Consider the following 18,582-nt stretch of genomic DNA (forward strand, 5'->3'; position numbering starts at 1 on the left):
AGGGCGTTTAGTTGTTGAGAGATTGACATTAAAAACTTCTCGAACATAAGATTTGCGAGAGTTGTGAAAAAATCCTCCCGCGGCTACACTGCCAAAATGACGTCAATGACGCGATCATCTTGCTATACATAGTGGACAAATTGTCCTCGGCGAATCTTACTTTCAATGAGGTTGCTGAGTTGGAAGCATTGTTCCGTTGTGTGACCAGTGTCTTCGTGATAATCACAATATCTGGAACTTGGAGGTATGTCGGGTTTCATGGGTGATAGTCTGGTTATGTTTTTAACACTGCTAGAATCGTCGTTTTCTCATCGTTGATCTTGGTGAATTCTTTGTCGGGTTGACTTCGAGGATGCCAATCTTTTTCCCTTCGATCCCTCGGAGGGTAATCAACGACTCGGTTCTGGGGAGATCGACAGCGGTCTTGACGCCTCTCTCTCACGGGTGATCGCGGACTATAGCTTTGATGAGGTTCATACCTTAAAGAGCGTTTGGGTGACTGTATGCAACTCACCGCCTCTTGAAGCATCATTTGATGCTCAATAATTTGAAATGCCGCTTGTAAAGTTTTTGGCCGTTTCTCAAATATATCCTCGAGGAGTAGTCCATGTCGTGACTTGTCGATACCCGCTGATAGGAAATTGACAGCCATTTGTTCTATGAGGTCTGTAATTTACGTTATTTCTTCTCTAAACCGAGTTAAGAAACTCCCGAGGCTCTCACCTGAGCGTTGGTGCATGGTCATTAATGACGCTGTGACCTTTATTCCCTTATAATTGCTGGAGAAGCGAGCCTGGAATTTACTTTTTAATGTTAACCACAAGTCAATAGAATGGGGTGGTAGATTAATATACCATCAGAGAGTCATACCTTGGAGGCACGTGGAGAAAAATTGGCATCGGGCGATTTCAGAGTGCCTGAAGAAAGCCATACGACTGTTAAAAGTATCGAGAAATGCCAAGGGGTCGGATGATCCATCAAAGTGATCGAGTGTTGGTGTCTTTAATGTCCTGTCGATGTGAGATTTTTCGAGGACGAGAGATAAGGGGCTTTCACTGACAGTTTCGAATCTCGACTGATTGCGCATTATGTTACGTATTTGAGCTATCTGTTCTTGCATTATAGCGGATTCTTCGTAGGAGGTGGACTCTGTAGACTCCGTCCTTTGGGAGGCATCACCCGATGGTACCATGCGTTGTCAGCGTTCACGAGGTTGTGAATATGTCGACTCGGCAGAGGGTTCTTACTCATATTCTACATCATTTTCATCATCATAGTACTGCTCCCCCATCTCTTGAAGGGCGAACATCGTCTGATGAAGCTCATGTCAGAGGCGATATATTTCACGCTTCCGTTCTAATTTGGCTTGCAAGAGGCGTACCTCTTTTTCCATGAGCTCGGGCTCTTCATCTGAGTACGCCGGAGCCTCGGGTTCTTCTGTTTCCTTCAGTTTCGCACGCTCTTCTTTCTCCAGATGCAAACGCAGATCACTAGAAAGCACCTGCTTTCCTGTCAAGGTTGAAATTCTCTGGTATTGATCTGTTTTACAATTGCGCTTCCTCGCCTGTGGCTCCGTGACCACGATATTAAGCTGTTGATCGTGACCAGTTTGCTCAGGTGGTGGGAACATGCATTTTGGTTGAAGCGAAGGCTTTTACGGCGACTCTTGGTCGTCGCGATGCCTAACAACAGTGGCGATCTCTGCTGTTGTTTCTATGATTTCGTTCGGATCGATTTCCTCCATGAATTCGTTGGATCTAAGAATAAAGAAACCCCTCCTTCTAGCGCCAAATGATAAGTCTCGAATATTATTTAATATTTAAGCCTTAATCTTTAAAGAGATCTTTTATTTATTTAATTATCCAACCACCTTATATTTATAGGAAGTCCCAAATGGGATTTCTTTACAAATGGGCCTTCTTGGGCTTTACATCAAAGTTCAATAACTATTATCACTAAGACTTCATGGGCCCCTTTCTTCTGGTCTAAGGTCCAACACAGTGTAATAACTAGAAATACTTTGTCAAAATTTTCGTTATACGGTATAGAAAATAAGCTTCTGAGTTCCAAGTACAGCACAATAATCACAACCACTATGAATTTTAGCTTTTGTAATAATCCATTTCCTTTATAAAACTTCTCATTCAGCTCTTCAAAAGATCCAGTGTTGTCAATCACAATATCTGCCTTGGCCTTTTTTAAATCCAAAGGCATCTGAGCATCTATCCTGTTTTTTGCATCCTCCATCAACGTACCATCTCTTTCCATAAGCCGTGTAAGTTGTGTTTCTGGATCAACCCATACAACAATGGTGGGACTTGTCCACTTGTCCATCTTAACCTCGAACAACAATGGGATGTCAAGAATGATAACCTTGTAGCCCTTCAACCATAACTTCAGAACTCCTTGAAAGATAACCTGTGATATATAAGGTGCAAGTAACCTACAAATATGTACCAAAATCCATTAAAAATATTGATGCATACTGAACACATGTTATTTTATACACATCTTCGTCAAAAAAGCATATATGCTATGTAATATTTAATTATATTAGAAAGGTAATATCAACACCCCAGTAATGAAATTAATTTTAAATATTCATTTATAATCATTTTAAGTTTACTTCAGCCTTACAAAAACCGTAAGAGAAGCAATGAAATATGTTCCCGGGAAGAAGGTAAATCATTTGTTGACAATTAAATTGCATATTTAGTTATCTACGACTTACCTATTAAGAACCTGTCATTTCTCATGATCAGAAAACACAATTTGGCCTAGCTTTGGCCTATCAACCTCCCCATTGGCCTGAAGTATGTCCTCACCACATGCTTCCACAACCTTTTTCCAACCACCAGTTCCCTTCCTCAAAATATCCCGTGAATTAAATTATGAGCATGCTAACCATAAAGCAAGCGAATGAGCAAAAAATTGCTCGTTCAGCTTTCCTCACTAGATTTCAAGCTAACATGAAGATGTTTGGTATATTTGTACACATTTGAAAAAATTGATTACATTTTAAATACACAATCTTGATAGGTATATGAACATACTTGTAAAATAATTATCAAACATAATATTTTCTTTTCTATGTTGTAGTTACTTTAGTTGTAAACCAAAATACGAAATCTTTTATAATATATATATATATGTTAGGTCCTTAATCAACTGTAGAGGGGGTGGATACAGTTAATACAATCAATTCGACAAAGCTTCAACATAATCAATAGTTTTTATATTAACTGATAAAAAATGTATTACAAACGTACTCTCTCGAAAGGATGAAAAATTATCCTTGAGAGCTGCTAGGTTATGCGAAAGATATAACAATGTCACAATTGCTTATATAATGAACCTAATATGTGCTTTATATAGAGCACAACTACACAATGTATAAGGAATCCTATTATATTAACAAGGAAACCTAATACAATGCTTCTGAGATAAAGTCCTTCACCGCCTTAAGTTCCTGTTTCTTTTTTCTTATCGAAGATCAACTGATGTGACAAATACTGATTACATCATCCGTTGATATCATTATCATCCGTTGATATATAAGTTCTGATGTGAATTTCGGATAGTTTATGCTTAATATCACCAATTGCTCCTAACAATCTCCCCCGACTTTTTCATTAAAGGTTAAAACTTTAGTTCCTAGACTCATTTCTATCTTAGCTCCTCCAATAGGCATATCAACAGCATATTCAGATTGATCAATGTACTTTAGAATGTAGTTTGATTTATAAGGCATTCCTTTTTGCTTTAACTGTATCAGGTTCTTTATGAATACAGACCATCTGGTAGTTGCATAATTAGTTACCTTGAGAATCGTAGCAATAAGTTCCAATTCCTGCCATGGGTTGTCTCTAAACTGTTCTTATTTCAACCTTAAGCTTCTCCCAGACTCCAGAAAATAGGATTATTTTCTCTCCAGTATGATCAATAACAATTTGCACTGATATGATCTCCTGTAAGTCTTCAAGCATTACATTGTCTCCTATTTCTGTCAAATAAGAATGCTTTCTTATAGTCAAAGCATCTCCTACAAATAGATCATCAGCATTTAATCTTCCAAGACCACTTGTGATTCCAGGTTGTCTAGATCAAGAACTTCCACTATAAATCTTCTTTAATGTTTCAGAAGAATCTATTCTAGGTGCTGGTTTCTTGCTTCCCCATAGTAGCTTTTTCTTTTCTTCAAAAGTAAATTCTAGATTATCAGAGACTATGTCTTCAGAATTATAATTTGATAAATCTGCTTGAATTGGGTTTAAGAAATCAATAACATGAGTAGAATCAGAGGTTGTGATTGGTTGAATAATAGCTTCTTTAACTTGAGCAATGTCAGAGGTTAATTTTAGTTTATCAGCCCATTCAGCTCCATAAATCTTCCTTCTTTGGTGAGCTTGGTTGATTTCTTCTTCTTCTTCACATTTTTCTTCAGTATCATAAGTTTGAACTACTGTATAGATTGAATCTATCAGCATTTGAGATTTAGTTTCCTTAGATACTGATTTCTTCTTTGCAATAAATTTGGCTTTAGACTTTAAAATCTTTGACTTATATCCTATCTTCTCTTTTCCTTTAAGCTTCTTGTCAGCAGTTAAGATATCTTGAGATCTGAGAGATCTTTCATCTTATGCTTGACTGATTTCCCTTATAACTACACCTCTGGTTGGTCTGTTAGAAGGATCATCTTCATAAAGTACTTGAGAAATAACAACAAAATCAACATTTGCTATCTTCATGGAATTCTTGAAGTCTTCCCCCATTTTCCTTAGATGTTCAAGATCAACTCCAGGATTTTCTCTTTTAAAGATTCTTCTACTCACCTCAGATTCAAATACTTCGATCCAAAACAGAGCTATCTTTCTTCCTTTTACTTTCAGAATTCGTGAAATGGGATTCGTAGCCAGCAAGCAATAGGTTTGAAGATATTGACTTGCTTCAGTACCAGCTTTTATCTCCAGAATAACTTGGTCTTATTAGCAGCAGTTGTGACTTGTAAAGATTGTTGCATTTTTGGAGTCATAGTCAAATCTTCTACTCCTCTTTCATTCCTTTTATTATCTCCACCTTGTCTATATTGAAATCAAGTGATTGCTTTTGATGAACCACTAACTCCAACTAGCTCTTCACCTCTTCTCCTTTCACTATCCTTCTGTCCCCCTTTTACCTCCATCAGGATTTTCATCATTATTATTTTTCAATGTCAGCTGTTTGCATTCACATTTAACAATTTTTCCCCCTTTTTATCATCATCACCAAGCAGTAGAGAAAGAATCGGCTCCATTGAATTTTAAACTTCTATAAGTTGATCAGACATTTGAGCTTGTTTAGCTTCCAATCTAGCTTGACTGGCTTCAATTGCATTTGGCCTACAACAATTGATGCAATTTGTTTCTGAATTTCCTGATGAGTAGTCAGCCTTGAAATAATCAATGATTCTTTGATCTGATTGATTTGAGTAGTAGTTGCTTCTTGAGCTGTATGTAAGGATCTGACAACTAAAGTTGATGCTTTCAGATGATTCAGCATATCAGGATTCTTAATCTTCTGTTGTGTTATTTCCAGATGTGCAACAACTTTTGTTCTGGAAATAAGATATGTATCATCTTTCAAATGAGCATTCTAGAGATTATCAAAATAATCTGTGTCCTTAGCATCTAACTCTTTCATTCTCTGTTGTGTCACATGCAGAGGCATATCTTCAGGGAAGAAAAGATCATCCTCACGATCTATAATAACATTAGAAATATTAGCTTCTTCAACATCTTTAGATTCTTCAATAGCAACTGGATTTTGCACTAATTTCTGAACTTCATCACCAGCTTCAACATGTAGAATAGAATTAGAAATTGGTGCAGTATGTGATCCAGCAGCTTCGGAAGCTTCCACACCTTCAGCAGTTAACTCCACATCTTCAAGTATTATAGATAAATGAATTGGAACTTCAAGATTAACTTCCAGGTCCTCAGTTGATGTAGAATACTATGGTGATTCTGAAATGGATGAAACTTTATGAATGGACAGTTGTGCTACTATATCTTCAGCAACAACAGGGATTTTCTCGGGTGATGAAAAAGTAGAGTAAATGGTCTGTTTTTCAACAAAAATTGGGATTGTCTCATGTGTCCACATATCTCATGACTTTTAATAATCAGAACTTCCTCACAAGGATTACTAAATCCTATCTCTTATCTACCTCTCCTTTTGTCAGGAAGGATCCTGCCTCTCTTTAATTCTATTTTTCTCTCAATCTTTTCACACATCTCACAGAAAAAGCTCAGAAAGATTGTCCTACAAAAATAAGAGGCGACTAAAGAAGGGTCATATGTGGTCATAAAACTAGAGGTATTCCTTAAATAAGGTCTGGAAGTAATCATACCAACATGATTTATATCATAAAAAAAATGCTAAAAAACTGAATCAGTATTTAGAATAAATGCTGATAAAGTAATAACAATATTTATACCTTGTGAATCTGAAGTAACAATTAAACTCATAGTTAACACTCTGGTTATGATAGTTGTTGTTCATCAATAATGAGAACCTCCATTTGAATTGGAGAGGATTTGATCAGGTTACCGTCATGTACCATGATCTCAAACCTTGTTCTTCTTGCAAAGAACTAACACTTGAATGTGTTTATTAAAAGCTATTACAGAGTCTTTAGTAAAAACTGATGAAACCTCTATGTCTCTATTAGTATCATTAAGATCTACCTCAGCAAGTAGTCTCTAACCAACTGAATGTTGTTTCTGAGTGGTGAGCATAATTTCAAGAATTATGTCACTTGAATTTTGGCAACATTTGAGAAAAGGATTCAAGTGTTTCAGTTGTGAGAAGAAATTTAAGATATAAGATGTGTAATTTTAAGAAATGAGTTTGAACAACTTTCTTGAATAGGAAAAAAAGTCTTAAAAGTATGTCTTGAATAGACATTTTAGATAGTCAAGTACACTCAAAGACAATAATCCTCATTGGCTAAGAATTAAATCTTTCATAAATTTCTTCTTTAACAACAGTTATTTCCTGTAGTGTGCTCAATCTATACTGAAGTAATCACATGAACTTAAACAGAGATTAGTTTCTTCACATGCACTATTAAAAACATCTGAAATTAAACATGTAGTACTGATTTGGATATGAACAGTTAAAAGCATTCAAGCATAAATAAGAAATTAAACAAGTATGCATTCACTTAAAGAGTCAAAGAAGGAAAAAACATTTTCATAAATAGTTAAGAAGTAGAGTACAAGACTTTATAGAATTTTAAACATAAAACCCTAAACAATCTAACTACTCGGACTTCTTCTACCTCTTTGCTGGTTGGTCCGACCTCATCGCCCTGCGATAATAAATCCTACTCATAGTGCCTGCAAGAGAGATGATATTCTCTTGTAGCTCAAGAGCTGCTTAACGAGCACGTTCCGCCAGTTCAGCACGAAGTTCTTCTTTAAGAACTTCTCCGGTGAATAAATGTAGTTCCAGCTGATCATCCCAAGAAAGATGATCATAGACTGAGTTTGGAACTTCAGTTGGGTGATAAATTTCACCACCATTATGAACCATATATCCGTATGGATCAAAGTATATCTTTTCATCACTGGGATTGAAGATTGGCAAATAGCATCCACCGTTGCGTTTGTAAAACTGGGGTTAAGCCATTTTTGATGAGTGAAGTTGAATAAAATATTGAGAAGATGATGAGTTGAGTATGAAAAGGCAGTAAGAAGTTTTGGGAGTGGAGGGTTAGTATTTATAGCAGAGGAGATAGAAACTGAAAAGACTCTTTGATTAATCATGTAATAATTAATCATAATACGAATACATGATTACGCGTATCTAGGTAAACAAAAAGTATTCTCTCTCTTCAGATTCCTATTCCTAATGTAAGTACTCAAGTATTACTAGATACTTACATCAGTAGCTAACCCATTTAAGCAATTAAAAGATTTCCACTAACTCACTGATTAATTAAAAATACTGCATAACCATTTATTTCGAATAAATTCAAAATAATCAATGAAATATAACAGTCAATCATGATTTGACCATTATCAGTATTTAATCACGACTATCAGGATTTATCAACTACTGACAGAATCTATTAGTTAAATCAAGTTTAACTAATCACAGGGCATGTACACATAATTAGTAGTTTAACATGTAGTTTTCACATAAGATCATAGAAGATAATTGCATGTTATCATGGCATCAACATTTAGCACACCATCAGTATCTAACAAGTACTGACACATAATAAGATACCATGCTTCAATATATCAGCAGACTTAATTATTAGAGTTTGAGAAATGTCCTGATATCATTCCCAATTCATTCACCAATCTTGTGAAAGTAGCTTCACAGAGAGGCTTGGTGAATATATCTGGTACTTGCTGATCTGTTGGAACAAAGACCAATTCCACTGTACCTGCTTCCACATGTTCCCTTATAAAACGGTACCTGATGCTGATGTGTTTAGTCATTGAATGCTGCACTGGATTTCCTGTCATTGCAATATCACTTTGATTACCATAATATATAGGAATAGAAGAATAGTCTAACCCATAATCCAGTAGCTGATTCTTCATCCATAGAATCTGAGCACAACAGCTTCTTGCAGCAATGTATTCTGCTTCTGCAGTTGAAGTGGAAATTGACTTTTGTTTCTTGCTTTACCAAGAAACCAATCTGCCACCAAGAAATTGGCAGCTTTCAGAAGTGTTTTTCCTGTCTGTTTTACCTCCTGTAAAATCAACATCCGAATATCCAATTAGCTTAAAGTCTGAATCTCTAGGATACATAATCCCAAATTCATGGTGCCTTTGAGATACTTAAAAATTCTTTTCACAACTAATATACGAGGTTCTCTAGGATTAGCTTGGAACCTTGCACAGAGACAGGTAGCATACATGATATCAGGTCTACTAGCAGTCAGATATAGGAGTGAGCCAATCGTACCTCTGTAGTTAGTTATATCTACTGAGGAACCAGTATTTAAATCTAACTTGGTTGCAGTGGCCATGGGAGTTGATGCAGTTGAGCAGTCTTGAATTCTAAATCTTTTGAGTAAATTCCTGGTGTATTTGGATTGAATTATGAAGATCCCTTCATCAGTCTGTTTAACTTGTAACCCTAGAAAGTAACTCAATTCTCCCATCATACTCATTTGATACCTGGACCACATTAGCTTTGAAAATCTCTCACAAAGTTTATCATTAGTAGATCTAAAAATGATATCATCAACATATATCTACACTAATAACAAGTCCTTACCATGGTATTTATAAAAGAGAGTTTTGTTAATTGTACCTCTTGTGAAACCACTTTCTAGTAAAAATAACAAATGTTTCATACCAGACCCTTAAAGCTTGCTTCAGTCCATAGAGTGCTTTATCCAGAAAGTAGACATGATCTGGATACTTTGGATCAATGAACCCTGGAGGTTGTTCAACATAAAATTCCTCTTCAAGTTCTCCATTTAAAAATGCACTCTTCACATCCATTTGGAACACCTTAAACTTCTTGTGAGAAGCATAGGCAAGAAAGATTCTAATTGCCTCAAGTCTTGCAACTAGAGCATATGTCTCATCATAATCAATGCCTTCTTGTTGTGAATAACCCTTTGCAACCAGTCTTGCTTTATTCCTTGTGATAATGCCCTCACTGTCAGTTTTGTTTCTGAACACCCACTTTATGCCAACTACAGATCTGTTCTTTGGTCTTGGCACAAGAGTCTAGACTTTGTTCCTTTCAAATTCATTGAGCTCCTCTTGCATTTCTGTAACCCAGTCAACATCTTGCAGAATTTCTTCAATATTCTTAGGTACAGTTTGAGATAGAAAAGAATGGTAAATACATTCATTCTGAGTGGCTTTTCTTGTTCTTACACCACTGTCAGGGTTTCCAATAATTAAGTCAGGTGTGTGTGACTTAGACCATTTTCTTGCAGATGGAAGTTGACTCCTTGAAGATGAACCTCCCCCTTGATCCATGAACTCTCTGTTATTTCTTTGATTAGTACCACTATTATTTCCTGATGCTCCCCCATTTTTATCAATATTTGACTCATCAGAGTTTGAGGAAGATGAGACTGATGATCTTTCTACTGATGTTTCTTGAGTTGAATCACTTGTAGTAGTCTCTAGATTTAAATCATGTTGTTCCCCTCAATATATGCTTCAGTGTTAGAAGAATTTCCACTGTTATGTGGAACATCAGAGCTTTGAGTGATATCACGATTTACTGTATCAGGGTCAAGATTTAAAAGTTCAGCATAAGGTACTTCATTTTCAAATCTCAATTTTTCATGGTCATCTGCATCTTCTAGACTTGTTATCTTCTTGTCATCAAAAGATACATGTATGGATTCCATGACTGTTCTTGTTCTCAGATTGTAAACTCTGAAGGCTTTTGTGGACGAGGATATCCCACAAAATTCCTTCATCAGCTTTTAGATTAAACTTGGTCAGCTGCTCCGGATGATTTTTGAGAACAAAACACTTACAACCAAAAATATGAAAATACTTTAAATTTGGCTTCTTTCCCTTCACCATCTCAAATGGTGTTTTTCCATGCATGTTGATCAATGTTGCATTTTGTGTAAAGCAATCAGTTTGCACAGCCTCGGCCCAAAAGTAGGTAGGCAATCTTGCTTCCTCTAGCATGGTTCTTGTAGCTTCTATAAGAGTTCTATTATTTCTTTCAACAACTCCATTTTATTGTGGAGTTCCAAGAGCAGAAAACTCTTGTTTTATCCCCTTGAGTTTGCAGAACTCTTCCATAGAGCTATTCTTGAATTCAGTTCCATTATCACTTCTGATGATCTTCAGTCTTCACTTTGTATGTTGATCCTTTTTACAGATCCCTCACATGATCAAGAAGAATGGATGGAGATTCATCCTTGGTGTACAGAAAATACACCCATGTGTATCTTGTATATTCATCAACAATTATGATTGCATACCTCTTCTTGGAAATTGACATAACATTCACCGGACCAAAGAGATCGATATGAAGTAGATGATATGGTTCAAGAATGGAGGATTCAGTTTTACTCTTGAAAGATGTTTTCCATTTCTTGGATTTCTGGCATGAATCACATAAGCCATCAGGAGTAAACACTGTATTGGACAATCCTCTAATAAGATCTTTTCTCGTAAGTTCATTGATATTATTGAAGTTGAGGTGATAAAGTCTTTTATGCTAGTTCCAGCTGTCTTTCACAGATGCTCTACTTAGTAGACAAACTTCTGAATCATCAATACTTGTGGAGACCCTGACTTCATATAAACTACCATGTCTTACACCAGTCATTGCAATCTTGCCATCAGACTTAATGATAATTTTACAATGCTCCTCATAAAAATTGACATGGTAACCTCTGTCACAAATTTGACTCACACTGATCAAATTATGCTTGAGTCCTGCAACTAGAGATATATTTTCAATGATGACATTTCCAATTTTGATTTTTCCATATCCCAAGATTTTTTCTAAGTTTCCATCTCCATAAAAAACACTTGGGCCAGCCTTCTCCTCAAATTCTGATAGCAGGGATTTATAACCAGTCATGTGTCCTGAGCATCCACTGTCCAAGACTTTAGTATTCCTCCTGTTACCCTTTAATTCAGCATTGTTGGCCTCAACATCAACATTTTCCATGAGAGCATAATTGATCCCATCATCTGAATCTGATGAATCATCCCAGTTTCTTTTCTTTGAGATCAAAGCTTGTTTCTTCTAAGCTATGGGTTTTCTGCAGTCAGCTGCAAAATGTCCAATTCCATCATAGTTGTAACATCTTTCTTTTGACTTGTCAGGTTTTCCAGATCTTGATTCCTTCCAATCAGCATTTCTTCTGTTGTTCCTCTTATCAGAGTTTGAGGAACTGGAACCTTTTCCAGAAAATCTTCTCCCTTTCTTGAAGTTCTTGTAGACCATATTCTTCAAACTTTTAACCAGTGGGGCAACCATCTGATCTATGTCTTCATTATTGTTATGATCACTGTCAATATCTGATCTAGTATCAGTACTTAAGTCATCATCATAATTTGATGATTCGGTATCTGACTTTGCAATTATGGCTTTCCCTTTGGAGTAGCTTTTCATCCTAACTTTCTCCTTTGGCTTCTCTTCAACCTTGAGTGCAACTGGTCTAGACCTAGATCCTTTCCTCTTGCTTCTTTGCTCCATCTCTAGTTCATGAATTTTCAGAACTCCATAGATCTCATCTAGAGGTGTGTCATTAAGTTCATAGTTATCCCTTATTGATATGACTTTAAAGTCCCACTTTTCAGGGAGAGCAAGTAGGAACCTCAAGTTTGAGTCCTCCAAATCATATTCTTTATTGACAAGGGATAAGTCATTCAGCAAATTCTGAAATCTGTCATAGATCTCAGTTAAGGACTCAAAGTCTCTTGAGTCAAGGTGCTCATATTCTTGAGTAAGTACTGTCTTCCTGTTCTTTTTGATAGCGGTTGTACCTTGACACTTTACTTCTAAAGCATCCCATATCTCTTTTGTTGTCTGACATCCAATGACTCAATTGGACATAACACTATCAAGCTGCTATACAGGATGTGTCTGACCTTAGCATCCTTCATAATAGATGAGAGATCTTCCGGAGTATAGTCCTTCCTGTATTTGTCTATCATCTTCTCTGATTCTCCTGCAACAGAAACAACTACCTTCATTGGTTTATGAGAACCATCATAAATTATGTTTAGATATTCAGGATCTGTGGCTTCCAAACACATGGCCATCCTGACTTTCCAGATTGGATATTCATGTATCTTCGGGATTGGAACCTTGATTGCTTCATACCTACTAATGTTGATACTGATCTGTGATGTGGCTGGGGTTGATGGTTTTGGATTCTTTGGTTCTTCTTCTTTGTCTCCCATTATAGATTGATTTTCAGATCTTAAAATGTTTGTATGTTAACAGCAAACTCTGATTTCAGATCTTAAACTGTTTGTATGTTAACAGCAAACTCTGATACCAATTGTTAGGCTCTTCATCAACTATAGGGGGGTGAATACAGTTAATACAATCAATTCGACAAAGCTTCAACAAAATCAACAGTTTTTATATTAACCGATAAAAACTTATTACAAACGTACTCTCTCGAAAGGATGAACAATTATCCTTGAGAGCTGCTAGGTTATGCGAAAGATATAACAATGTCGCAATTGCTTATAGCATGAACCTAATATGTGCTTTATATAGAGCACAATTACACAATGTATAAGAAATCCTATTCTATTAACAACAAGGAAACCTAATACAATGCTTCTGAGATAAAGTCCTTCACCGCCTTGAGTTCTTGTTTCTTTTTTCTTATCGAAGATATACTGATATGACAAATACTGATTACATCATCCGTTGATATCATCATCATCATCCGTTGATATCATCATCATCATCCGTTGATATATAAGTTCTGATGTGAACTTCTGATAGTTTCTGCTTGATATCATCAATTACTCCTAACAATATATAAATATGTATAGAATGCTTCACGAGCAGACATGATAAAAACTTTCTAATTCTTAACATCTACACGATGAAGAATCTGATTAAAGACTTCAAATTTCAACACAGAGTTGTAGCATAAATAATACAACTAAAGAGCAGAAGATCAAGTTATCAGACATCAAGTAATTTCTTCCTTAATTCTACATATATTCAATTATTCACAGAAAGAAGTTGTAGAAATTATAAAACTGAAGAGTGCATGCACACACACAAATACACACATACACACGAGCATTAAAGCATATACGAGCTACATGGTCTGCGTCAACGACTGGGATTGCATGAGACTTGAAAATATTAGAAAGAATAATCTTCCCCGATCTGATTCCTCCTGTTAATCCGACAATCCTCATATTTCATCTCTTTTCTTCTTGATCTCTTATTTCTTCAGCCAATGAGTTCCACAATTACTGATTAGTACATAAATAAATAACATTATAAGACCTTAAACCAATAGAAAAAAGTTTGGATTCTAGCTGACAAGAAAACAAACTAAGAACATCCTATGGAAATCATACAAGAAACTTGATCAAATATGTACACATAATGACAAATCATATTAGTAAGTGTAATAAGGGTAGTAATTATGATCCCGGTGTAAAAAAGAGTCTATAAGAAAGTATGTATTTAAGCTATGTTTGTTGGCAAGGAAAATAATTCCTGCAAATCTATACTCAAAAGTCAAAACACTGTAAATATTCAAGTTTTGATTACTTTCAAGTTAATTTGGGGGGAAATTCAGCACCTCAAATGGGATACCTCTGTCTTTGCACAAATGGAGGAAATCAAAAGGTTATGTGTGTGTCTGTGTGTCACGCTATTGCTATTTATCGGCTGAAATATCAGAAATCGACCACCTGCCGATCTAACAATCCAGAATCAGTGCATAAACCATTTTTCTCCATATCAGTTAAAATCCGTTTGATATTGGAGGTGCCGAAGGAAAAGTTAGGAGATCCATTTTTTTCCGGCCAGAGCTTAAAGAATCAATTGAAGGCTTTGTTTTTTGAATTGTATACGTCAAATATGAAAGAAGAAGAAAAAGGGATAAGAATAAAAGAGAAGAGGGAAAGACCGTGGCAGGACAAAATGAGAGAGAGGGGGGAAGAAGAGAAACAGATACAAATGGAAACAAATATATATATATCTGGTAGGGAATGCGGTTCATTTTTAATGAATGCGGATCATGCATTTTACCTTTTAACCCTTGCCCCGATGTAATATCCGGGATATAGCGTGTAATTACTTTTATCAATAAATAATTATTATGTTATTATTATGTGATTTACTGATTTCCGGTGATTTATCTGATGATTGATATTGATATTTAGATGTTTATATGTGATAAATGTGAGCATGTTAATTTTAATATGTCCAGAATAAAATATAGATAATTTTGGTATTTTTCTGGTAATTATTAGGTTGTTATATGATTTTATAATGATTTATGGATTTAATAATTAATTTCTACATAATTATAAAACTATTTTATAAAATCGAGAATCGTCCAACTTCAACCGTTTTTACGTTTTTACAACCCGAAAATCTTCAGAAAACTCCTTCTTAACCTAATCTGATTATTCCCAACATTTTCCATGTTTGGACTTTTTCGATCCGGAGTACGGTTTGACCCGTACGAGTCCCGGCGTAAAATTTTCGATACGATAGTCATTTCGATAGATCAATAAACCCGTATTCTCGAGCAGCGGGATATTTTTATATTATTTTCTCGTAAAGTGTTTTATAAGAAGCCCGATTTTGATAATTATCCAAAACTGATATCAAATCGGATCGTTTTTGCAGTTACTTAGCACCTAAGAAACCTATTTCCGGATCCAATACGATCAAACGGGTGTTAATATTCCATAAGTATAAATAACCTTTTTCTTATTTTATTTAATTCGTATAATCATAAACAAACAGTTAAAATATATAATTTACAGAGAAAAACCCGAAAATTCGTCGTGTTCTTGAGAATCGAACCTAAAAATGAAGGCGTAACCGAACTCGGAATCAAGCGTGTCATATACCAAATCGAAGCTCTCGAAAAACTCTTTCAGAATCAATCATAAATTTCAGTGCAGATATCAAGGTGATTTTCCTATTTAATTATTTAATTTTGAATTAATTAAAGGTTAATATATGAAATTTTGATTTTGATGTTGTTAATATGATTTGATGATTGTATCTTATAGATAATTTTGTCCTGATCATTTTGGTATATTATATATTGAATTTGGAGTTCAATAACATGTAGAAAATTGAGTTTAATTCTCGAATTATTGAAATTAGGGTTTATAGCTTTGAATGTTCATAATTAAAATTTAAGCGTCTCTTTGTTAAGGGTTATTAGCTGAAATTGATCACACCAGTGTGTAGATCATTGAAAAACGAATCGAATGGTGTATATAAGATTAACAGACGAAAACAAAATTGATATGGCTGGAAAAATGAACACAGCGGCGATGTAAAGTTTGGCCCGTTTTTCCGGTCAAATGTCGTGTTATTTGCTGATTATGATGGCACAAACGTGTTGCTGGGAGATAGTAGACCATTCGCTGTTGATTTTGTGAGTTTCTGGGCGAGTTTATAGTTGACCACAAAAGCCCTAGTTTACGTTAATGGCGACTGACCGGCGGGCATCACCGGAGAAGACAGCCGGGGTAAAAATTACAGTTTAGGCCCCGGTCGTTTTCAAAATTATAATTTCAGTATTCTAGTTTTAAAAACTTGCAAAATTTGGATTTATGTTTTTAAATTTGCAAATATTAGATTTCTGTTTTAATTATAAAAAAATTATATTTTCTTTTTATTATTATTTTCAGATTTGTTTTTAATTATTTTAAATTATTTTAAATTCCAATATTATTTTAAAAATTATTTTTAATTCAAAAATAAATCTAAATTATTCAATTAATTATTTTTAGTTGATAATTAATTATATTACTAATCAATTAATTTAAATATTAACTGATTAATTAATTTAATTAGTTATTAATTAATTTTAATTAATTATTTAATTAGGTTTAATTAGTTTTTTTGATTTAAAAACTCTGAAAAATAGTTTCGAGCTCCTAAATATTATTTTTAATTTATTTTTAAGGCTCGATAATTATTATTAAATGATTTTAAAGTCAGATTCGGGTGTCTGAACCCTGTTATTTAATTATAAAATGATTCGGAGATCCATTTTAATTCCGAAAAATGTTCAAAAATTTGTATTAAATACCTAGAAAATCATTTTAACCCCGAATTTTCTTTTAATAATTATTTTGATTGAATATCTTACGTGCTTTGTGCTATATGTGTTCTGATTGATGTATAATATACCTGTATGTGCATTGTTTGACGGTTTTTATCGTAACTTTCAATCCGTAAATCGAATTTGGGTGAAACGAAGGTAGATAAAAGCTTATAACGAATAGGACGAGATGAGAATAAGTATTGATGAATACATGTGATGTCTAAAAGAAGAAGCAAGACGTAGAAAAGGAAAGCAAGTGGTCAGTGAGTGAAAATCAGTAGACGAGTACAAGTAAAGTAAAAGCGGATTGATACGGCAAGTGTTTCTGCTCTTCTAATTATGTAGCAAGTATTTTCGAACTCTCTTCATATATTTCAAGTATTCCAAATAGTTCTTGTTCTATATTGCAAGTACCTTGAAGTACTTAACCCTAAACCCTGATTATTGTTATTGATCTTGAGTCGTAAGCCTTATTCTTCGTAAACCATTGATTGTTGAATACTCCGGTATGAACCACATATATACGATTCTATTCCACAAATGCATATATACCACATACTGATTCTTGATATGGAATTGCTCAACATACGAACCTTTATGCCTTGTATAACAGAAGACCAATCCTTGTAACCATTGAATCCTTGGTCTTCTACTTTCTGATTCTTTCCTTGGTTGAAAGTCAATCTTCATGTTTACCTTGTTATACCTTCAGGGTATATGAATCACCCGATGCTTCGAGATAAATGTTGTTTATGATTCAGCTTATTGATTTATATTGTTTATCATGTTGTTATTATAGAATTGGATTGTTTTTAAATATGGACCAGATTCGTGGTCAGACCAGATTCGTGGTCAGACCAGATTCGTGGTCATGATAGGCCAATATGTGCCTTGGATCCAGTATATAGAGCAGAGCCGTGAGCCTTGCTCGGGGTTAGTGCGTGACTGATCAACAGCCTAACCTTGGTTTTTAAAATAAAAGTGAATATCCAATTCTAATCATTGATTATCAGGAAACTTGATTCCTTATATCATTTCAGTTGATCATTGCTTAATCTCAGTATTGTCATTGTGACTTTCTGAGCTAGTTTGCGCACTCTTGCAAATTTGTTTATGTTCTTTCCCAGTTAAAAAGGAAATTGGTGGTAGCGAGGATCCCTAGACAAGTGTGTGAGTTAGGTTTCTAGGTTGAAATGGAATAAGCTAGCAGATGATGTTTTGTCTTTTTTTGTATTGAAAGTTTGTAAGACTGCTTTAATTTCAGTTGTAAGATAAATAAATTGGGATTTGGTACGTGTAATATAAATAAGGTTGTGGCTTGTGGGCATACTTTAAACTGTTGTGATCCGTGGTTATGGTAAGTAGGGTTATTCCACCTCCTAGTGTGAGACAACCTATTCGAGGACCCCTACCTCCTGATTCTGACACTACCGGACATTCAGTTGCGGGTTCATCTTTTCAATTTACTCCACACCCTGTTCCATACCATAAGTATGAGGCTCTTCTTTTGGAGCGAAAGTCACTGTCGGCTCAGATTCAGGAGCTATAACATATTATAAGGACTATAGATGTTGACAGGAATGTGAGGGAGCTTCGGAATGAGATTCAGGTGACCCGAAGAATACTCGAGGCTAGAATTTATGGAGCTACTTGCGAGTATACAACCCCAGATGCACTTATGGTGTGGGCCAGAGAAGTATTGGAGGATCTTGCGAGGCTTGGTGGACCAGAGTTTCCTTGAAGCTAGACCATAGAAATGATCTGACAGTTGCCATATGTATAATAATGTGTAA

At 35.1% G+C, this 18,582-nt stretch overlaps 1 pseudogene; it reads right to left on the minus strand.

Moving 5' to 3' along the window:
• Window positions 1-1,932: 1,932 nt before the first annotated feature.
• Window positions 1,933-13,898, minus strand: LOC141661136 (dephospho-CoA kinase-like; annotated as a pseudogene).
• Between the last annotated feature and the right edge of the window lie 4,684 nt (window positions 13,899-18,582).

Source organism: Apium graveolens, chromosome 5, assembly GCF_009905375.1.
Source record: "Apium graveolens cultivar Ventura chromosome 5, ASM990537v1, whole genome shotgun sequence".
Classification (NCBI taxonomy): domain Eukaryota; kingdom Viridiplantae; phylum Streptophyta; class Magnoliopsida; order Apiales; family Apiaceae; genus Apium; species Apium graveolens.